At 46.7% G+C, this 24,862-nt stretch overlaps 1 long non-coding RNA gene across 1 annotated transcript; it reads right to left on the bottom strand.

Moving 5' to 3' along the window:
- Nucleotides 1-3,608: 3,608 nt before the first annotated feature.
- LOC123403275 lies at nucleotides 3,609-4,886 on the bottom strand. The gene is made up of 2 exons (XR_006611444.1): nucleotides 4,282-4,886; nucleotides 3,609-4,156 (listed from the first exon to the last, which is right to left on the bottom strand). It is a non-coding gene; the product is annotated as an uncharacterized LOC123403275 (long non-coding RNA).
- Nucleotides 4,887-24,862: the final 19,976 nt, after the last annotated feature.

Genomic DNA, 24,862 nt, shown 5'->3' with positions numbered 1-24,862 from the left:
TAAATATAACCCAACTCATATTTTCCTCGAAATTTTGTAGAAGAACTTTTTCAAGATGATACATATATAGTATACAAGATGCAGCAACATGCAAACACGAGTGGTAGCGAGGCAATTGCTACTCCCTCCATATCATAGAATATATTTTGGACATGTCTTCAATTAGAGTTTTGAAACTGACTACCAATATCATTTTAATTATCTCGATTGAAACTTTCAAGTCATATATGTATATTTATCTCAATTTTTTGCTAGAATATTGTAATTTCTTTGGTTTTACACATTTAATACAAAATAGTTGTCAAAGTTTTATAACATGAAGAGTGTGTTAATATCAATGATGCCACTTATTCGTTACTCCCTCCGTCCCAAAATAAGTGACTCAAAATTGACTCTAGTTTGTACTAAAGTAAGTACAAAACCGAGTCATTTTTGAGTCACTTATTGTAAGGCCCAAGATGCGGTCCTATCCTTATTTTGACGCGAGGGCCTCGATAGGGATAGAAACGCATCTTGTCGTTTCGCAAGAATGGATATCGTTACAAGTACATGTACTGAAAAGATGAGTATAAGTGTTGGCTTACACTCGCCACGAGCTACATCAGAGTCACAACAGTATAATACATAAAATCATCATGAAGAAGAGCAGGGTTTGTCTACAGACGAAAACAAACGATAAAAGATGATGAAGAAGAAGAAACTCCAAATAGCACAATCAGCGCGCTCACGTCAAAGTAACCCCTTACATGTACCTACAACTGGTGTTGTAGTAATCTCTGAGATACAGGGGACTCAGCAATCTCATTTCCAAAGGTATCGGGACGAGCAAAGCTTAATGTGTGAGGTATGGTTAAGTGGTAAGGCTACAACAAGCGACTAAGCATTTATTTGAGGTGGCTAACTTATGAGTACAAGAATAAAATAGGGGGATGATCCACGCATAACGAACGTGAACTACTGATGATCAAATGAATGATCCTGAACACCTACTTACGTCAGACATAACCCCACCGTGTCCTCGATCGGAAAAGGAGCTCACGGAAGAGACAGTCATGGTTACACACTCAGTTGGCAAGTTTTAATTAAGCTTACTTCAAGTTATCTAGAACCGGATGTTAAACAAAGTTTCCACGTTGCCACATAACCGCGGGCACGGCTTACCGAAAGATTTAACCCTGCAGGGGTGCTCCAATTAGTACATCACAAACAACCACACGCTGCGACGGAATGACCTCGATCAGGGAAACCCGTGATCTCCTCGGGTTCCTATTGGAAAACCTCAACCTTGAGATAACCCAAAGCATCCTTGGAATCCCTCCCACAAGACGCTCGAAAAAGGTAAAACAAGTCCAGTAAGGCCGCCCGACGTGTCGACAATTCCGATAGGAGCCGCGTATCTCGTTCTCAGGACAAGACGGTTGAGCTATGGTTACCATGCCAGACGCCGAGTTGCCCCGGGTAGCGTTAATAAGCTGCTCTGTTTGGGACCAACACCATCAGCACTGACCCCCTGTATTATGGCCCTGTTTGGATCCTAGGGTTAGAGTTAGATTGGGTTAGAGTTGAGCTATCTAACCCTCAAAAATCCAAACAGGTAGGGTTAGATTGGGTTAGATGCATCTAACCCACCCAAAAACTCTAACCCTCCCAAGAGGTGCTTTTTTGGGTTAGAGTTAGGTGAGGACAAAAAAAAAGAAAAAAAAATTCACTTCTACTGCATCCAGCCCGCACCAGATCCCACCAACCCCCCGTCCCTCCCGTCGCCCTCCCTCCCGCAGCCCCAGCCGCCGGCCGCTGCGCCCTGCCGCGGCCAGCCCCGCCCCGCCGCCGGGCCGCCCCGCCCTGCCCCGGGCCGCCCCGCCCGCCGCCGGGCCGTCGCGCCCCGCCCCGCCGCCGGGCCGTCGCGCCCCGCCGCGCCCTGCCGCCGGGCCGCCCCGCAGCGCCCCGCCGCGCACCGCCGCCGGGCCGTCGCGCCCCGCCGCGCACCGCCGCCGGGCCGCCCCGCAGCGCCCCGCCGCGCACCGCCGCCGGGCCGCCCCGCCGGGCCGCCCCGCAGCGCCCCGCCGCGCACCGCCGCCGGGCCGTCGCGCCCCGCCGCGCCCTGCCGCCGGGCCGCCCGGCAGCGCCCCGCCCCGCCGCGCCGGGCCGCCGGGCCGCCCCGCAGCGCCCCGCCGCCCAGCCCCGCCGCCGGCCACACAACGATCGGCCACACCAAATCCGGCAGTGAATATGGACAAAAGTTACCAAATGATTGAGAAAGGCCAATCTAACCCTCTCATCCAAACACCTCTTGGGTTAGAGTTAGTTTAGGGTTAGTTGAGGGTTAGAATCTAACTCTAACCTCTAACCCGGTTAGAGTATCCAAACAGGGCCTATGTAGAATTACTCCTCGGGTAGCGCTAACTCCCTATGTTTTTCAGTATTAACAGAATTATTATGTTGGGAAAATATAGTACCAATGTTGGGCCTTGCGAGACGAGTTTTATACCAAAACGAGAATCTTGGGGGTCCCTATAACAACCCTAAGGATGTTAGGAGCGCTCATTTATGGAACATAACACCAGTAGCCAAAACTAAGGCGACAAAGGTGGAACATAACACCGGCAGTTAAAACTAAGGCGACAAAGGTGGAACAAAACACCAGGCTAGAATGGCCGAACCTTCCACCTGTTACCACGTATATAGGTGCATTAAATTAAATAACATTTAATATGGTGATATAACAAGAACCATGTTAATACTTGGAAGCAACTGCACCTGCAACTTCCAACGCTATCACCTGGTTAAGCAAGCGGTAACATAGACAATCAGTGGTTTGCTAGGTTGTGAACAAGTTGAAGGTTTCATGACAATGTTGAGAGGCTGACATATAACAGGTGGTCGGCAACAAGACATAACAAAAGAAACGAGACAACTAGCATGACAATGATAGTAATGGAATCTAGGGAAATGGTCATCTTCCTTGTAATCCTGCTTGAAAGAAGAACGACTCCGTGAAGCAGACTAACCGACGTAGTCGAACGGGTCCTCATATTCCGTCACGTTTGCGGAACTCTATCGAGACGAAGCAAACCGGAAACAAGCATTACCCCACGATATTCACCATGGCACATCATGATATGATACTCACCCTAATATGATGCATGAGCAGTTCAAATATGCAAGGCACGGCATGGCATGACAATTTACACAGTCAAACGCTACACATTAAGTCAGGCTGAGTATGCAACGAGTTGCATATTGACGGTACTCCACATTTAATATTTAGTTCACTCTCGTTTAGGTACATGGCAATAATAAATGTTGTTAACCTGACAAGGGGGTGAGGCACAAATAACCTACCTATCTAGGCATATTAAATGAGGCCGGAAACGACATATAGCATCTCCGAGACGACCCCACGCGTTACTTTCTAAATCTGTCCTGATTTGTCCTAATCACATTTTATGTTATTAAATAGCAAAACAAAGTGGTTCATTTGAAACTACGTGTCGTTCTGATACATTTACATATATGGATCGTCTCCAACGGAGTTAAGGTCTAAAAGATTTAGTCATTGCAAGATGATATGCCACAAACGCGAATGCATGAGAATGATAACCATGACATGTTAAACATTTCATACGTATGTGAGAGATGGATAATATGAAATTTACAGAGACGTCCAAGCGCGTGTGACAGCATTTAAAAAAAAACAAGGACAAAAAGAATAAGATGGGCCACATAGGATGTGATCGTATGACCTCCTGATTACAATCAATTGAGCTCACCAGTTGGGCTACGAGAGAAGTGTGGTCAACAATAATTTTTTGTCTAGATGGACTAGCACGTGTCACGGACCGAACAAAACTTTCTCTGAATCAACAACCGAACATAAAACAAAAGAAAACTGGGGCGCGTCGGATTCAAACCCGACACCCTTTGGTTCTGTGCACGCGTTGACTACCAGCTGGGCTAGCGCGGATTTGCGAAAGCAACACACTGGCATGGCTTAAACACATATGAGAAAGAACGAATCTAAAGCAGAACAGTACCCTGCCTACCATGGCGTTCCTCTTCTCACCAGCTATGAACGGGTCAGTGGCCGGAGCGGCCGGGAAGTGACGGATTCGACAGAGCCGAGGGCAACAGATCTATTCACGGTGGCGGCTCCGATCTTGACGCCAACGGCCGGCCACGGGGTACGTGCAGAATGAGCGGAGGGATAGAGATGAGCGAGAGAGATGGGAGAGGAAGAACAAACGGGAGGAGAGGAAGAGGAGGCAGTCCGGCGGGGCTGACCTGGGCGGCGGAGGCTGAAGGGCGGCAGCGGCTCGCCGGAGCTCCGGTGATGGTCGCGAGGCGGCAGACAGACGCGGGGTCGCGACAGCGGCTCGGTCTCGGAAGTATTCTTCCCTCGATTGAGATTGGAACGAGTACGAGGGGGCTGTGAGTGGCAGCGGGATCCGGGCCTGTGCGGGCTCTCCGTGGGCTCAGCGGGCTGCAGGGATGGGATGGCGCCAGGGGCGACGTGGCAGCCCACTAGTGGGTGGATAGGTCACCCGTGGCGGCACCAAGTGACAGGTAAGGGGCTGGTGGCGCGCGGATCCAAGAAGGGAAGTTAGATGGGTTAGGTTTAGCCATCTTTGGCAGGGAAGAAGGGCTTAAGTAGGCAGGTTTTAGGGTTAGTGGGGTTTGTATCATTTTCGAACCGTCGGATCTCGATCGGACGGTCCGAAACGAAGGTGTAGGCTAGGTGGGTGGTGTTGGTCTGTGTAGATTAGGTTGGGCTGAGAAGAGAGGGGTGTTAGGCTGAGAGGGAAACGATGCGACCCGGCGACACAGATTTTAAGACACCGAAAAACGTCCGACGATAAGCCAAAGACGGTGCCATTGCGGTCAACCGTTTGGGTATCAAACGGACTCCGATAGCGACGAAATTTGGCAGGCAGTCTACCTACACCAAAATTCAACCGCACGCCAAGTTTCAACTCAACCCGAGAATATTTTATACACACTTTTCAAAAACAATATTTATCGATGTCGTGGCCGCGTGCGTGTGTGGTCGGGCTCAAAACGGACAACGATGAACACGGAGAGAACCGACAACTAATAGCGGATGCAAGTTTTGAAAACGTGCGGCAACGGAGTGCCGATGCAATGCAGATGATGCGAATGATGTGATGATGAATGCGACAACCAAACGAATCACACGATGAGAACAGAATAAAAGGGGAATCTTGTGGAGCGTCGGTCTCGGGTTGTCACAACTCTCCTACACTAACAAGAGATCTTGCCCCGAGATGTGAGAATGAAAGGGGATGAGGAAGAGAAAGAGAAAGAGGTAAAACTTAATTGCTTCTTTGACAAATGAGTGAAACCAATGAATCTTGAGAGTTGCAGAGAGATGAAGGCTGATATGAGAAACAAACAAAGGATTCACATGAAATTTCGGCAGCACTTCGGTAGGAAATTGAGGCAAAAATTCGATAAGATGGAAGATCTTGAAGATTCACAACAGCCTAACTAAAATGAATAAGCAAGGGGAGAACATGAACTTGATAACCCAAGACATTGGAAGAAATAGAGCAACATCATAAAGCCTCCAGAACAAAAGAATAGAAACTAGATGAATGGAGAGAATAGAACGGAGAAGAAAATGACAACTGCTATCACAATTGAATTTGGCAAGCATCCTTGCAAGAAGAATTGAACGAAGTTGTTGGAAAACCAACAACGGAAAGAACAAGCTTGTAGTGGACTTATGAAAACCATCCCAATACAATGAGGTGACAACCAGCCACTAACATAAACAATGATTGATTGGAAGCAACAAGATATGCACAACTTCTTTCACTAAGAGGATACATTGAGAACCTGGATTAATGGCAACACCATAATAGCAACAATCCTTAGGAAAAGCTTTAGGTGAAATCTAAACCAAGATAGCTCAATGTAGGAATCAAGGGTTGAAAATATCTCATGTTCAAAGAATCGGTGGGTTTAATTATCTCATTCTTGAAACAACTTCTCTTCGAGACTCCTGCACTAAAAAGAACGTATAACACCACCTCAAAGGATAAAGGAAAAAAAGATGGAGCAATTGGGAAAAGAATTGATATCATGAGCCACTCCGGAAGAAGAATTGAAATCACCTTAATGAACAAGAATAAGAATTATGTTATGCTTATCCTTCATCAAATTAAATTGATGACAAGCAACGGATTTAGCATAGCACTTATTCTTCTTGAAAAGATTGGGGATAAAGAGGGATATGAGAACAAACTTGAAGAAGTCTTGAAGGAGACACCGATAAGAATTGGAATGAATGGGGATAACAAGAATGAATGGAGATATATGAGAATGATGAGATCATGAGCCACCTAACACAAAACTAGAACGAGGCACCGGAATAAATGAGAGACGAACGAAGAGACAACAATTGAGAAGAATTTGAGAATGAAAGCTGAAAGCTGAGGACGAACAAATCTTCTGAAATGATGGCCTTCGGAGGATCGAGAATGAAAACAACTCAGGAATGCACCCGATAGACATGGAAGGAATTTCTCATGATCGAGAACAATTCAAGATGATAACACAAAGCTGAAATGAAAATCTTTACCAGAATGGAGTAAGATTTGAGAGAAACACTCCTTTAGTCTTCCAAGTTGAAAATGATGAGGAGAACACCACCAAGAATTATTGAGGCACTCCGGAATAAGAATATGAAAAATTGAGCCAATGATGAACATTAATTCTGAAGCAATATTGGAGAAGGAATCTGACTGATGAAATTGATACTTACGTCATAATTTAAAAGAATTAGCGATCTCCAGAAAAGATTAGAAGAGCCAAATAAGATTCTGGGAAAAACCTATGGGTTATGGGCCCACTCAAAGAAACCACCGTTGAAAAGATTGCTTGGAACATGGATATTACACCGGTATAACTGAAAACTTGATGAGGTTAGCACCTCGAATTAATTGCAAGGATTGAAAACTAGAAACTTCTGAAAATCTTCAACACACCGGATAGAATAGAGAGAGATGAAAAACAAAAAGACTTTATATGAATTTCCAACATTGGAAAGAATTTAAAGGGTGAAAAGGATATGATGAACCCTAATGGTTGAATTGAACCCGCCGGAGAAGAAAAACAAGAATGAAGAATGATGAACTAGCAACTCCTGAGAATCTTCACAATGAATCATCGGGAACAAAAGAAAAGAAAAGACAGCGGAAGCAATAAAGAAAGGAAGACACTAGGATGATAACTGAAACATTCAAGAAAAAGGGGAGGGAGGGCGGGGAAAACAAAGACAACTTGGAACAGATGAGATGACCTCTAGAAAGAAATGAAAGATTGATCTTGCAAATTTGGAAATGATAGAATTGACTAGAAGAGAAGCACAACGGTTGAAAAGAATTGACACGACGACTCCGGTTGACAATAATTGAAAAGACAACATGATTGAGAAAAAGAATTAGCACTCCCATAAAAATATGAGAACACCTCTTGGAAGGATGTGAATTCACCACTTTACATCGAAGCAACTTGAATTACCATACTCCAACAAAACAAAGGATGCGGCTTACAACACAAGCCGGAACAAATTCATGACAGAGATCCTAGAGTAGCCATCATGTGCAAGGCAGTGCACACGACATACGAAGCATCCCCGAGTCGTAGCAAGCTACAAGGACTCATTAAGACACAACAAGAATTGATGTAAGAAGACCGTGAACAAATGAATCCACTAGATATCGAACCCCAACCTCACATCATGCATCTGCTGGAAGATTGTCCTATAAGTAACTACGTGAATTCCCACCTAAGAACTCCTGAAATTTTCTGGTCATGCAACTGGGTCCATGGATACAAGGAGTAATATATTCACTCAACTCCTATACTAACCCGTCCAGTGTATCACATCCGTCAACACATAACCAGAATCTCGGACACTCATCTATCTCAGATCCTCGTAATCACAACGATACTAAGTACGGCGATACATACGGACCTATCTACACTAGTACCGGGGAAGCTAGACTCCTCTCGCCACTACTAGTATTGAAGCAATCTTGAACATCCTTCGTCCTGAGATACTAAGAAATCTGAATGATAGCGATGTGCTCAAAAATCCCTTTGATCTCAACTCCCCAGAATAAAATCAACACAGCAGGAGGCACCTAGTCAGAACTCCGTCACATCGACATCATATAGATTCCAAAAATATCCACGTGATCCTAAAAAATATTTGAGTGAGAAGAGGAGTAGAATTAAAATTATTACGTCAAGATTCCTCACTAGAGCAAAGAAGAGGAGAAAAAAGAATCCTACTCTCCGATATATAACTAGACTAAAAGCAGATTTTCACTAGACTCGACTCGGCCATGTTCGATCAATCAAGGGGGCTCCGAGGTTGGTACTGCTCTGATACCAACTTGCAACGCCCAAGATGCGGTCCTATCCTTATTTTGGCACGAGAGCCTCGACAGGGATGTCAGTGCATCTCGTCGTTTCGCAAGAATGGATATTGTTACAAGTACATGTACTGAAAAGATGAGTACAAGGAGTTGGCATACACTCGCCACAAGCTACATCAGAGTCACAACAGTACAATACGTACAATCATCATGAAGAAGAGCACGGTCCGTCTACGGATGAAAAAAACGATAAAAGAACAATGTCCATCCTTGCTATCCCAGGTTGCCCGCGTGGAACCCATCCTAGATCGATGAAGAAGAAGAAGAAAATCCAAATAGCACAATCAGCGCACTCATGTCAAAGTAACTCCTTACCTATACCTGCAACTAGTGTTGTATTAATCTGTGAGCCACAACGGACTCATCAATCTCATTTCCAAAGGTATCAAGACTAGCAAAGCTTAATGGGTGAGGTATGGTTAAGTGGTAAGGCTACAACAAGCGACTAAGCATTTATTTGAGGTGGCTACCTTACGAGTACAAGAATAAAAGAGGGGGATGATCTACGCATAATAGACGTGAACTACTGATGATCAAATGAATGATCCTGAACACCTACTTACGTGAGACATAACCCCACCGTGTCCTCGATCGGAGAAGGAGCTCACGAAAGAGACAGCCACGGTTACGCACTCAGTTGGAAAGTTTTAATCAAGCTTACTTCAAGTTATATAGAACTGGATGTTAAACAAAGTTTCCACGTTTCCACATAACCACGGGAACAACTTTCCATAAGATTTAACCCTGCAGGGGTGCTCCAACTAGTCCATCACAAACTACCACACGCTGCGATGAAATGACCTTGATCAGGGAAACCCGTGATCTCCTCGGGTTCCTATCGGAAAACCTCAACCTCGAGATAACCCAAAGCATCCTCGGAATCCCTCGCACAAGATGCTTGAGAAAGGTAAAACAAGTCCAGCAAGGCCGCCCGACGTGTCGACAATCCCGATAGGAGCCGCGTATCTCGTTCTCAGGACACGACGATTGAGCTATGGTTACCACGCGAGACGTCGAGTTGCCCCGGGTAGCGTTAATAAGCTGCTCTGTTTGGGACCAACACCATCAGCACTGCCCCCCTATATTATGTAGAATTACTCCTCGGGTAGCGCTAACTCCCTATGTTTTCAGTATTAACATAATTATTATGTTGGGCAAATATAGTACAAATGCTGGGCCTTGCCAGACGAGTTTTATACCAAAACAAGAATATAGGGGGCCCCCATAACAACCCTAAGCATGTTAGGAGAGCTCATTTATGGAACATAACACTGGTAGCCAAAACTAAGGCGACAAAGGTGGAACATAACACCGGTAGCCAAAACTAAGGTGACAAAGGTGGAACAAAACACCAGGCTAGAAAGGCTGAGCCTTCCACCTTATACCAAGTATATAGGAGCATTAAATTAAATAGCATTTAATATGGTGATATAATAAGGAACCCATGTTAACACATGGAAGCAACTGCACCTACAACTTGCAACACTATCACCTGGTTAAGCAAGCGATAACATAGACAATCAATGGTTTGCTAGGTTGTGAACATGTTGAAGGTTTCATGGCAATGTTGAGAGGCTGACATATAACAGGTGGTAGGCATCATAACAAAAGAAACGAGACAACTAACATGGAAATGATAGTAATGGAATCTAGAGAAATGGTCATCTTGCTTGTAGTCCCGCTTGGAAGAAGAACGACTCCGTGAAGCAGAATAACCGATGTAGTCGAACGCGTCCTCAAATTCCGTCGCGCTTGCAGAACTCTATCGAGACGAAACAAACCGGAAACAAGCATTAACCCATGATATTCACCACGACACATTCACGATATGATGCTCACCCTAATATGATGCATGAGCAGTTCAAATATGCAAGGCACGACATGGCATGGCAATTCACACAGTCAAATGCTACACATTAAGTCAGGCTGAGTATGCAACGAGTTGCATATTGACGGAACTCCACATTTAATATTTAGTTCACTCTCGTTTAGGTACACAGCAATAATAAATGTTGTTAACCTGGCAAGGGGGTGAAGCACAAATAACGTACCTATCTAGGCATATTAAATGAGGCCGGAAACGACATATAGCATCTCCGAGACGATCCCACGCGTTACTTTCTTAATCTGTCCAGATTTGTCCTAATCACATTTTATGTTTGTTAAACGGCAAAACAAAGTGCTTCACATGAAACTACATGTCGTTCTGGTCCATTTACATATATGGATCCTCTCCAATGGAGTTAAGGTCTAAAAGATTTAGTCGTCGCAAGATGATATGCCACGAACGCGAATGCATGAGAATGACAGCCACGACATGTTAAACATTTCTTACATATGTGAGAGATGGATAATGTGAAATTCGCAGAGACGTCCAAGCGCGTGTGACAACATTTTAAAAAACAAAGGACAAAAACAATAAGATGGGGCACATAGGATTTGATCCTATGACCTACTAATTACAATCATTTGAGATGACCAGTTGGGCTACGAGAGAAGGGTGGTCAACAATAACTTTCTCCGAATCAACAACCGAACATAAAACAAAAGAAAAGAGGGGCGCGTCAGATTCGAACCCGAGACCCCTTGGTTCAGTGCACGCGATGACTACCAGCTGGGCTAGCACGGATTTGCGAAAGCAACACACTGGCATGGCTAAAGAACATACGAGACAGAACGAATCTAAAGCAGAACAATACCGTTCCTACCATGGTGTTCCTCTTCTCACCAGCGACGAATGAGTCGGTGGTGTTCGACGGAGCGGCCGGGAAGCGACGGATTCGACAGAGCCGAGGGCAGCAGATCTATTCCCGGTGGCAGCTCCGAGCTTGACGCCAGCGGCTGGCCACGGGGTACCTGCAAAATGAGCGGAGGGAGAGAGATGAGTGAGATAGCTGGGAGAGGAAGGACAAACTTGAGGAGAGGAAGAGGAGGCATTCCGGAGGGGCTGACCTGGGCGGCGGAGGCTGAAGGGCGGGAGCGGCTCGCTAGAGCTCCGGTGATGGTCGCGAGTTGGCAGATAGACGCGGGGTCACAGCGGCGGCTCGGTCTTGAAAGAATTCTTCTCTCGATCCAGATTGGAACAAGCATAAGAGGACTATGAGTGGTGGCGGGATCCGGGCCTGTGCGAGCTCTCCGTGGGCTCAGCCGGCTGCGGGATGGGGTGGCGCCAGGGGCGACGTGGCAGCCCACTAGTGTCTGGATAGGTCACCCGCAGTGGCGCCAAGTGACGAGCAGGGGGCTGGCGGCGCCGGGTCCAAGAAGGGAGACTAGAGGGGTTAGGTTTAGCCATCTTTGGCAAGGAAGAAGGGCTTAAATAGGCAGGTTTTAGAGTTAGTGGGGTTTGATCGTTTTCGGGCCGTCGGATCTCAATCGGACGGTCCGAAAGGGAGGGGTAGGCTAGCTGGGTGGTGTTGGGCTGTGTAGATTAGGTTGGGCTGAGAAGAGAGGGGTGTTAGGCTAAGAGGGAAACGATGCAACCCGGCGACAGAGATTTTAAGACACCAAGAAACGTCCGACGATAAACCGAAGACGGTGCCGTTGCGGTCGACCATTCGGGTATCTAACGGATTCCGATTGCGACGAAATTTGGCAGGCGGTCTACCTACACTAAAATAAGACCGCATGCCAAGTTTCAACTCAATCCAAGAATATTTTATCCGCACTTTAAAAACAATATTTTATCGGTGTTGTGGCCGCGTGCGTGTGTGGTCGGGCTCAAAACGGACAACGGTGAACACGGAGAGAACCGTCAACTAATAACGGATGCAAGTTTTGAAAACGTGCGGCAACGGAGTGCCGATGCAATGCAGATGATGCGAATGATGCGATGATGAATGCGACAACCAAATGAATCACACGATGAGAACGGAATAAAAGGGGAATCTTCTGGAGCGTCGGTCTCGGGCCATCACACTTATTTTGGGACGGAGGGAGTATATATGAAGGATAATTAACAACTGCATATTGCCAACAACACAAAAGAACCGCCCCATCGTGCCATGCCTATTGCCAAAAGGCTGATGTTCATGAGGAACAAACACTTCTTCCTTCCATCCTTTCACCTTGTATAAATACCCGAAATCATTCACCGCTACTAGAGAAAACCATAGTAGTGGCACGGGTTTTTCTCGTATCAGTAGTTGGGTTACCTCGCTAATAGTAGGGCACTACAGCTAACAGTTAGCAGTAACGCAGGCCGGACACATGCTACTAGTAATAAATGTATGAGTAGCGTTGTTCTAAGCCCACGCTAGTGCTAAGTGATACGTCTCCAACGTATCTATATTTTTTGATGGTTTCATGCTATTATCATGTCAAACTTTGGATGTTTTGCATGCTTTTTATTTATTTTCTAGGACTAACTTATTAACTCGGTGCCAAGTGCCAGTTCCTGTTTTTTCCATGTTTTTGACCCCTTTCAGAGGAGATTTTGGAACCGAGTCCAAACAGAAGAAAATCCACCAAAAGATTTTTTTGGAACGGAAGAAGATCGGAGAACTTGGGAGCCAAGCGAGAAGAGCTCTAGGGGCCCCACAAGCCCCCACCCCATGGCCAGGGGGGCGCGCCAACCAGGCTTGTGGCCCCCCTGGAGGTCCCCTGACCTAGATCTTTCGCCTATATAATCCCATAAATTCCATAAAAAATCAAGAGATCATCGCAATCGCTTTTCCGCCGCCGCAAGCTTCTGTCTCCGCAAGATCCCATCTGGGGCACGTTCTGGTGCCCTGCAGGAGGGGGGATTCGGATACAGAGGGCTTCTTCATCAACACCATGACCTCTCCGATGATGGGTGAGTAGTTCACCATAGACCTACGGGTCCATAGCTAGTAACTAGATGGCTTGTTCTCTCTCTTGGATCTTCAATACAAAGTTCTCCATGATCTTCATGGATATCTATCCGATGTAATCTTCTTTTGCGGTGTGTTTATCGAGATCCGATGAATTGTGGATTTATGATCAGATTATCTATGAATCTTATTTGAGTTTCTTATGATCTCTCTTATGGATGATTTCATATCCTTGTAATTCTCTACGAGTTGTGGGTTTTGTCTGGCCAACTAGATCTATGATTCTTGCAATGGGAGAAGTGCTTGGTTTTGGGTTCATACCGTGCGGTGACCACACCCAGTGACAGAAGGGGTAGCGAGGCACGCATCGTGTGGTTGCCATCAAGGGTTAAAAGATGGGGTTTTCATTATTGGTTTGAGATTATCCCTCTACATCATGTCATCTTGCTTAAAGCGTTACTCTGTTCGTCATGAACTCAATACACTAGATGCATGCTAGATAGCGGTCGATGTGTGGAGTAATAGTAGTAGATGCAGAAAGTATCGGCCTACTTGTCTCGGACGTGATGCCTATATGCATGATCATTGCCTTAGATATCGTCATGACTTTGCGCGGTTCTATCAATTGCTCGACAGTAATTTGTTCACCCACCGTGATACTTGCTATTTTGAGAGAAGCCTCTAGTGAACACTATGGCCCCATGGTCTACTCCACACCATATTTTTACCTTACACTTTTTACTTCCTTGCACTTTCCGCCTTCAGATCTCACTTTGCAAACAATCTTGAAGGGATTGACAACCCCTTTGAACCGCTGGTTGCAAGCTTGTATGTGTTTGCGCAGGTATTCTGGACTTGACGAGACCCTCCTTCTGGATCGATACCTTGGTTCTCAAACTGAGGGAAATACTTACTGCTCCTGTGCTGCATCACCCTTTCCTCTTCAAGGGAAGAACCAACGCAAGCCCAGCCTCTGTCAACGTGTCAACTTCTGGCGCTGTTGTCTGTGGGATAGCAGAAGAATTTCTGGTGCCGTTGCGAGGGAGCAAGATCAAGTCAAGAACTCATCCAAGTAGGTGTCACAAACTCATCTCTTGCATTTACTTTGTTTGCCAGTTGCTTCTCGTTTTCCTCTCCCCCACTTCACCAATTTTCCTTTTTCGTTCGCCCTTTTTCTCGCGTGCTTTTTGTTTGCTTGTGTGCTTGCTTGCTTGATGAAGTCACCATGAACGAAAACACCAACCTTTGTGACTTCTCGAATACTAATAATAATGATTTTATTAGTACTCCGATTGCTCCCGCCACTAGTGCGGAGTCATACGAAATCAATGCCGCTTTGCTGAATCTTGTTATGAAAGAGCAATTTTCTGGCCTTCCTAGTTAAGATGCCGCATCCCATCTCAATACCTCCATTGAGCTTTGCGATATGCAAAATAAAAAAGAAGTGGATAATGACGTGATTAAATTGAAGCTTTTTCCTTTCTCGTTGCGAGATCGCGCAAAAACTTGGTTTTCTTCTTTGCCCCAAAATAGTATCGATTCTTGGGATAAGTGCAAAGATGCTTACATATCCAAGTACTTTCCGCCGGCTAAGATCATCTCTCTGTGTAATGATATCATGAATTACAAGCAACTTGATCACGAACATGTTGCACAAGCTTGGGAGAGGATGAAATTAATGATTAGAAATTGTCCCGCTCATGGCTTGAGTCTTTGGATGATTATCCAAATCTTTTACGCTGGCTTGAATTTCGCTTCTAAAAATATCTTGGACTACGCCTCAGGTGGAACATTCGTGGAAATGACGTTAGGAGAAGCCACAAAGCTCTTAGACAACATCATGACAAACTACTCTCAGTGGCACACTGAAAGGTCACCTACTAGTAAGAAGGTACACGCTATAGAAGAAATTAACTCGTCGAGTCCTAAGATGGATGAGTTAATGAATTTGGTTGCTAGTAGAAGTGCTCCTTTGGATCCTAATGATATGCCTTTGTCTTCTTTGATTGAGAGTAGCAACGCTAGCTTGGACGTTAATTTTGTTGGTAGGAATAATTTTGGCAACAACAATGCCTTTAGAGGAAACTATGTTCCTAGGACTTTTCCTAGTAACTCCTCTAATAACTTTGGCAACTCCTACAACAATACTCATGGAAATTACAATAGATTACCCTCTGATCTAGAGAGTAATATCAAAGAGTTCATCAACTCTCAAAAGATTTTCAATGCGTCCATAGAGGAAAAACTAGTCAAAATTGACGATTTGGCTAAGAGCGTGGATAGGATTTCTTGTGATGTTGATGCTTTGAAAGTTAGATGTGCTCCTCCCAAAATAAACATGGATGAAACTTTGAAAGCTATGCGTGTTTCCATGATTGAGAGCCAAGAAAGAACCGCCCAAATTCGTGCTAGACATGAATGGATTAAAAAGGCATGTTCTCGTGATGAGAATCACGAAGATCTTAAAGTGCTTGGTGTGATGACCATTGAATCTTTGTTTTCTTGTGTCAAACCTAATGATTATGGGGCTGGATATGAATCCACTATTGTTGAAAAGTGCCCCAATGATTCGGGGTCCATCTATCTTGATGCTAAAAGCATTAAAAGTGGAGTAGAAGACGTTCAAACTTTCAGTAGTAATGAAATTACTACCATGGATTTCAAGGAATTCAATTATGATAGTTGCTCCTTGATTGAATGCATTTCTTTGATGCAATTCATGTTGGACTCTCCACACGCTTATAGCCAAAACAAAGCCTTTACCGATCATATCGTCGAAGCTATGATAAAAGCTCTTGAAGAGAAACTTGAATTGGAAGTCTCTATTCCTAGAAAGCTTCATGATAAGTGGGAACTTATCATCAAAATCAAAATAAAAAACTATGAGTGCAATGCTTTGTGTGATTTGGGTGCTAGTGTTTCTGCGATTGCAAAGTCTTATGTGATGTTCTGGGTTTTAATGAGATTGAAGAGTGTTCTCTTAATTTGCATCTTGCTGATTCTACTATCAAGAAACCCATGGTAAGGATCAATGATGTTCTTATTATTGCAAATAGGAACTATGTACCCGTGGATTTCATTATGCTTGACATTCATTGCAATCCTACATGCCCTATTATTCTTGGTAGACCTTTTCTAAGGACTATTTGTGCTATCATCGATATGAAGGAAGGGAATATTAGATTTCAATTTCCTGTAAGGAAGGGCACGGAACACTTTCCTAGAAAGAAAATAAGATTGCGTTGTGAATCCATGATGAGGGCCACTTATGTTTTGAGCACCAAAGACGACGATACGTGATTCTTTCACTTCTATGCCTAGCTAAGGGCGTTAAACAATAGCGCTTGTTGGGAGGCAACCCAATGATTTTATCTTTTTCTTTCTGTTTTGTTGCGTCCACACTTTCACAATTCTGTTGTTATTGTGTTTTTTATGTTTCTTTTTGTGTTTGAACCAAGCAAAGCCTTTATGACTAGTCTTGGTAATGGTTGTTTGCTCCTGCTAGAAAAAGACAGAAACTTTTCGCTCACGAGATGATTTTTCATTTTTATTCAGAAAGAGCTTTTGAGTTTATTCTTTTTGCTGCTGATTGATATGCTTTTTCCCCAGGCTGTTGTAATTTTTCAGATTTGTTGAGGTACCAGAAGTATACGAAGTATACATATTGCTACAGATAGGTCTGTTTTTGACAGATTCTGTTTTTGTTGAGTTGGTTGCTTTTTTTGATGAAACTATGGTTAGTATCGGGGGTACTAGCCATGGGAAAGTGAGAATACAGTAGCCCATCATCAATATATATGGAATTCAAGTTTGCTATAGTACCAAAAGAAGTGGTAGTTTGTTTTCTTGTACTAATGATATCACAAGTTTCTGCTTAAGTTTTGTGTTGTGAAGTTTTAAGTTTTGGGTGATTTCCTCATGGACAAAGAGATAAGGAGTGGAAAGAGCTCAAGCTTGGGGATGCCCAAGGCACCCCAAGCCAAATTCAAGGACACCAAAAAGCCTAAGCTTGGGGATGCCCCGGGAAGGCATCCCGTCTTTCGTCTTCAATCCATCGGTAACATTACTTGGAGCTATATTTTTATTCACCACATGATATGTGTTTTGCTTGGAGTGTCTTGTATCTTAGGAGTCTTTTCTTTTTGTTGTGTCACAATAATCCTTGCTGCACACCTTTTTGGGAGAGATAGACATGCACTCATCGTGATTTTGCTAGAATGCTCATAGTGCTTCACTTATATCTTTTGAGCTAGATACTTTTGCTGTAGTGCTTCACTTATATCTTTTGAGCTAGATACTTTTGCTCTTGTGCTTCACTTATATCTTTAGAGCACGGCAGTGCATGATTTGGTAGTTGGCTTATGCTATGAAATTAGTCCCAAATGTGATAGGTACCCAAAGAGGTTGCAAAAACCTCCATCTTCATGTGCATTGAGTAGAAAGAGAAGTTTCGATTCCTCTCAATTAGTTTTGAGACGTGGATTCGGTAATATTGAGAGTTATGTTAGTAGGGTGTTGTGAATCTAGAGATACTTGTGTTGGAGTTAGTTATTCCCGTAGCATGCACGTATGGTGAACCGCTATGTTAGGAAGTCGGAGCACAATTGATCTATTGCTTGGCATCCTTTGTGTTGAGGTCGGGATCACGCGATGGTTTACACCTACCAACCCTTCCCCTCGGAGTATGCGTTTAGCACTTTGTTTCGAATACTAATAAAAACATTCGCAGTAAGTATGTGAGTCCTTCATGACTAATGTGAGCCCATGGTATAGATGCATTTTCACCTTCCACCATTGCTAGCCTCTCTAGTGCCGTGCAATTCTCGCCGGTGCACAAACCCACCAAATTCCTTCCTCAAAACAACCACCGTACCTACCTACTATGGCACTTTCATAGCCATTCCGAGATATATTGCCATGCAACTCCCACCGTTCCGTCTCATGACTTGTGCCGTCACTCTCATATTGCCATTTCATGATCGTAAGATAGCTAGCGAGATGTTTCAACGTCATACGCCATGCTAGATCGTTGCACATCCGTGTACACTACCGGAGGCATTTCCTATGGAGTCATCATCATTGTGATCTTTGAGCTGTGAGTAAATAAAAGTGTGATGATCATCATTATTAGAGCATTGTCCCATGTGAGGATTTATAAAAAAAAGAGGCCAAAGAGCCCAAAAAACAAAAAAAAAGAAAAGAAAAGAAAAGAAAAAAAGAGGCCTAAGAGCCCAAATAAAAAAAGAAAAGAGGGAAAAAGAGAGAAGGGACAATGCTACTATCTTTCCACTCTGTACCGACTGAATTCCACTCTGTACATCGTAACGTAGGCATTTATTCGCCACTATTCCACCCCTGTCCACCGGGCCATTATGAAGGGCAGCGCACTCTGTATAAGCCGCTCTTCCCCACTGGTGCGGGGGTTGGCATTTACTGTAATCCTATATTCCACTCGACACTAAGCTCTCAAGAGCACTGAGACGTAGGGCTTTTACCTCCACCGTAGAGGGGCCTGAACCCATACATCCTCGCCGTAGCTAAGGCTCTGCCCATCCTTTCGTACCCTACACATCTACTGTGAGACTAATACCCACGACAGTTGGCGCCCACCGTGGGGCAGGCGTCTAAGCGACTTCCGGCGAGTTTGCGACTTCATCTTTTCATCATGTCGTCCGGCGGTGATTTGTGCATGGGTCATGAGATCCTCTTCGCCGCACTCTCCTTCATCGTCGACGATTCGGCATGGCTTCGGGATGCGCCCCTCGACGTCGAGGCGCTCCCCAGTCACGGGGCTACACACTTCTCTGCCGGTTCCCGTGGCGTCCTTCTTCTCCAGCAATCGGCCCCGGTGTCGATCTTCACCCCCGTCACGCGCCGCAACAAGCGGTCCCGCCGTCCTCGGCTCCAGCGTTGGGTACGACACGCCCAGGCGCGACAGAACGCGTCCTCTCAAGTGGCGGTCCTCGAGTCGGTTGTGGTCGCGCCGCCGTCCCAGTGCTTGGACTCAGTTCCGACTGAGTTACCTTCCGAGTACTTGGGTCGCGGGCCTGCAGCCGAAGTTCTCATGGCCGATTCCCATGAAAGTCCCCTACGAACTGGTCAGAACGAGCATGAGGTCGGCGAATCATCCCACGCTCGTCGTCAACACCACCGTTCTGCCAGTCAACGCACTCGCCAGAGCAACGTCGAGGTGTTCCACATACCCGTCCTCAACCTTGCTGCCGCTGCCAAGATAGCCGATTCCCTCCAACCGACTGATTCAGAGGCTGGTAGAGGGATCGAGCAGATCCGTGCCCTGTTGCATACGGCGCAGCAGCAAAATTCGGCGGTGTCCCAATCGCAGAACAGGATCCACAACAGTTCTGTTCACGCGAACATGCATCGGTCGGTTTTCAGCCCCGACTCTCATCAGCGACGCAGAGGGGGCAGCCATTCCAGGAATCCCGAAGATCATCGCTGTTCACGCACCCCTCCGCGGGGTGGGCATTACGGGCCCCAGCATCATGATGATCGGCGTTCAGTCGGTGACGCGTATGATCCAAGGCCCGACGCAAGAGGGTACATCGCCCAGAAGAAGGTCGACAGAAGTCGAGCCCACAGTGATGATCACGATAGAGACCGTTCGAGTGGAGGCAGGACCGTCGTTTCTGGTCCCGAGTGCTTCAGTCGGGCCATCCGCTCAGCTGACATCCCTCCCAACTTCCGATTGGCGACGGGAATCAGCAAGTTCACAGGAGAGTCCAAGCCAGAAACTTGGTTGGATGACTACAAAGTGGTAGTCGAGATCGGTAGCGGAGATGACCAGGTCGCCATGAAACATCTCCCCCTGATGCTCGACGGCTCGGCGCGAGCTTGGCTAAACCAGTTAGCTCCGTCAAGCATCTACAGCTGGGCAGATCTGTCCCGAGTCTTCATCAAGACCTTCGAGGGCACGTGCAAGCGCCCTGCTGGTCTCGTGGAGCTCCAACACTGTGTCCAGAAGCAGAACGAGCCCCTGCGCGATTTCATCCAGCGCTGGACGACCCTGTACCACACGGTGGAGAACGTCACAGAGCACCAAGCAGTCTGCGCCTTCAAGGCAGGCGTGCGGTACAGAGATCTGTACCTGAAGTTCGGCTGGACAGGCGACATCTCCATGAGCAAGATGATGGAGATAGCCGCACGCTATGCAAATGGCGAAGAAGAGGACCGCATACGTAGCGACAAGCATAAGGCAGTCGCCGACGGAGATGGGAACATCAATCAGAAGCAGAAGCAGAAAGCTCCATCCACTCCGCAGGCAGAGGCAGCAGCCGTTACGAATGCCAAGTTCAAGGGCAAGGGGAAAGCTCAGTATACCCCCAAGAAGAAACAATTTGGAAACTCCGTCCTGGATCGGCCGTGTCCAATACACACGAAGATGGACGAAGAAGGCAATCCCATATTCCCGAAGCATACCACTCGGTAGTGTCGCCTCCTGATCCAAGGATTCGGCGAAGGGCAGCCGAGTGAAAAGGATAACGAGCAGGATGATGAGGACAAGGAGGATCCGTTCCCCCAAGTCCATGCAACATTGATGATTTTTGCTGATGTGGAAAGCAAGAGTCGACTGAAGCTGGTGAACAGGGAGGTGAACATGGCAACCCCAACCAACCCCACATTCCTCAAATGGTCTCAGACTGCGATCACCTTTGATCAGTCGGACCATCCATCACACGTGCCCACCCCAGGGAGGCAAGCTCTGGTCGTCGACCCGGTGGTGGAAGGAGTCCGACTGCGCAAAGTCCTCATGGACGACGGCAACGGCTTGAACATCATGTATGCTGACACTCTCAAGGGGATGGGCATTCCGATGTCCAAACTTAGCGAGAGCAGTATGCAATTCCATGGAGTCGTCCCAGGATGAAAGGCCAAGTCACTCGGCCAGATCGCGTTGGACGTCGTTTTCGGCTCCGACAAGAACTTCCACAAGGAAAAGCTGACATTCGAGGTGGTGGACTTCCAGAGTGCATACCATGCGATTCTGGGCCGTCCGGCGTATGCGCGTTTCATGGCCCGTCCATGTTACGTGTATTTGAAGCTGAAGATGCCGGGTCCCGAAGGTGTGATCACGGTCACAGGCAATCGGCAGCGGACCGAGGAGTGTCTGCAGCAGGGGTCGAGGATTGCCGATCAGCAGATGGCTATCCTCGAGCTGGATGAGTACAAGAAGACAGCTGACCCCGCTGACTTGATGCGTTCGAAGAAGCTAGCTTCGAGTCCGCATTCCAGTCGGCGGGAGACACGAAGAAAGTCAAGATCCACCCGACGGACGATGCCGCTGCCCCGACGAACATCTCCACCACCCTTGATCCAAAATAGGAAGCCGAGCTCATCCAATTCCTCCATGAGAACTGGGACATTTTCACATGGAAGCCTGCTGACATGCCAGGTGTACCCAGGGAGTTGGCTGAGCACCGACTGCATGTGGATCTTGCTTCTCGGCCCGTCCGAGAATGCCTGCGTCGGTCCGCCGCGCACAAAAGGAAGGCAATCGGAGAGGAGGTGGCTAAACTTTTGGCGGCCAACTACATTCGCGAGGTACACCACTCCGAGTGGCTCGCCAATGTTGTCATGGTGCCCAAGAAGGACAAGTCTCTCCATATGTGCATCGATTTCAACCATCTCAATAAGGTCTGCCCGATAGATCATTTCCCGCTCCCCCGCATTGATCAAATTGTTGATTCGACTACGGGCTGCGAGCGTTTATCATTCCTTGATGCCTATTCGGGCTATCATCAGATCCGTCTGTATGGTCCGGATGAATTAAAAACAGCCTTCATCACCCCATTCGGGTGTTTCTGCTACATCACTATGCCATTCGGTTTGAAGAATGCAGGAGCAACTTTTATGCGCATGATCCAAAAATGCCTCCTTGACCAGATCGGTCGAAATGTGGAGGCATATGTGGATGATATCTTAGTCAAGTCATGCAAAGGTTCCGACCTGCTGACTGACTTGGCAGAAACATTCGCCAACCTACGTAGGTACAATATCAAGCTCAACCCAGCCAAGTGTTCATTCGGCGTTCCCAGCGGGAAGTTACTCGGTTTCTTCGTTTCCGAACGAGGGATCGATGTCAACCCTGAAAAGATCGGGACCATCGTCCGAATGGAACGGCCGGTTAGAATACATGATGTTCAAAGGCTCACAGGTTGCGTAGCGGCTTTGAGCAGGTTTATCGCTCGACTCGGCGAGAAGGCGTTACCTCTGTACCGACTCATGAAGAAATCAGATACTTTCGAGTGGACAGACGAAGCCCAAATCGCATTCGACGACCTCAAAGCCATGCTTTCCACCCAGCCGGTTCTTACTGCCCCGCTCAGTAAAGAACCCCTTCTTCTGTACATTGCGGCTACAAATCATGTCGTTGGCACTGTTGTCACAGTCGAACGCAAAGAAGAAGGCAAAGCGTACAAGGTTCAGCGGCCAGTATATTATGTCTCCGAAGTCCTCACTCCTTCCAAGCAGAGGTATCCCCATTATCAAAAGCTTATTTATGGGATCTACATGACTGCAAAGAAGGTGGCTCATTATTTTCAGGACCACTCGGTGTCTGTCATATCTGATGCTACGTTGTCGGAAATCCTCCACAATCGGGACGCATCAGGCTGAGTGGCGAAGTGGGCAATGGAGATGTTATACTGCGACATCAAGTTCGAAGCCAAGAAGGCTATAAAGTCTCAAGCTCTGGCTGACTTCATAGCAGAATGGGTAGAACAACAGCAACCGACTCACATCTACTCGGCTCATTGGACCATGTTCTTCGATGGGTCCAAGACGTTGAATGGCTCCGACGCTGGCGTAGTGATCATATCGCCGAAAGGTGATAAACTCAAGTATGTGTTGCAGATACATTTTGATTCTTTCAACAACGAGGCAGAATACGAAGCTCTCCTTTACGGATTGCGCATGGCCATCACACTCGGCGTCCGTCGCCTGTTGGTCTATGGCGACTCGGATTTGGTGGTTAATCAAGTGATGAAGGAGTGGGATGTAAGGAATCCCACCATGACTTCATACTGCAATGCAGTAAGGAAGCTCCAGAAGAAGTTTGAAGGTCTGGAACTTCACCATGTTCTCCGACTGAAAAACCAAGCGACAGATGAATTGGCGAAACTTGGATCCACTCGGAGACCGGTCCCGAGTGATGTCTGCCTCGAGCACCTACACCTCCCCTGAGTAAAAGAAGATCCTTTTACAGGGGAACCAGTACAACCGAAGAGCTCAACAGATCCGACTGAAGTCGAGGTCCCTGTTGTGGTTGATTTGATCATGGACATTCTTGCTCTCATCCCCGAATGGACTGTGCCGTTCATTGCGTACATCCTGAGGCAAGAGTTACCAGAAGACGAAGTCCAAGCTAGGCAGATCGTCCGCAGATCAAAGTCCTTCACCGTCATTGATGGCCAGTTGTACAGGGAAAGTGTTTTAGGCGTCCTTCAACGATGCATCTCCCCTGAGGAGGGACAGTTAATCTTGGAAGAAATTCACTCGGGAACCTGCGACCATCATGCCTCCTCAAGGGCAATCGTCGCCAAAGCATTCAGAGCTGGTTTGTTTTGGTTGCAGGCGAATGAAATGGCAAAGGATATGGTCGATCGTTGTGAAGGCTGTCAGTTCTATTCGAACAAGTCCCACAAGCCAACGTCTGCGCTAAAGACAATTCCTCTCGTTTGGCCATTCGCCGTGTGGGGATTAGATACAGTCGGACCATTCACAACAAGCCAAGGAGGATTCACTCATCTGTTGGTAGCAGTCGACAAGTTCACCAAGTGGATTGAAGCCAAGCCCATCAAGAAGCTTGACGCCCTTACGTCCATCAAATTTATTAGAGACATCATCTCCAGATATGGGGTTCCGCACAACATAATCACCGACAACGGCACAAACTTCGACTCGGACAGGTTCAAAGGATTTTGCACGGGCCAAGGGATCCGAGTGGATTTTGTATCCGTGGCACACCCCCAAACAAACGGGCAAGCAGAGCGGGCGAATGGACTTATTCTTCAAGGGTTGAAGCCTCGACTCCTGCGAGAAGTTGGACATGCCGCCGGCGCATGGGTCACCGAACTGCCTTCGGTGCTGTGGGGCCTCCGCACAACTCCGAATAGATCTACAGGGCGATCCCCGTTCTTCCTCGTTTATGGAGCAGAGGCGGTCCTTCCGAGTGACTTGCTTCACAACTCTCCACGAGTCGAACTCTTCTCTGAAGCCGAAGCAGAGCAAGCTAGGCAAGACGGAGTGGATCTTCTGGAAGAAGAGCGCGAGATGGCGCTGACTCGCTCAACAATTTATCAACAAGATATGCGACGATTTCACGCGCGACACGTCAGGAGTCGCACATTCCAAGCAGGCGACCTGGTGCTCCGAGTGGATCAGCAGAGACCACACAAGTTGGCTCCCGCCTAGGAAGGACCCTTCATCATCTCTAAGGTGCTGAACAATGGAGCGTATCAACTTTACAACCTCGACAGGGAAACGGACGAGCCGCGAGCATGGAATGGAGATCTCCTGAAGCGCTTCTACACATGACTGCCGACGGAGACAATGTAAAGAACAAGTATCATTGAAGTAATACAAAGCAGA

The sequence above is a fragment of the Hordeum vulgare genome, chromosome 6H, assembly GCF_904849725.1.
Source record: "Hordeum vulgare subsp. vulgare chromosome 6H, MorexV3_pseudomolecules_assembly, whole genome shotgun sequence".
In the NCBI taxonomy this organism is placed as follows: Eukaryota; Viridiplantae; Streptophyta; class Magnoliopsida; order Poales; family Poaceae; genus Hordeum; species Hordeum vulgare.
Note: the sequence above shows the minus strand (reverse complement) of the source record. Positions and strands in the feature narration are given on the sequence as shown.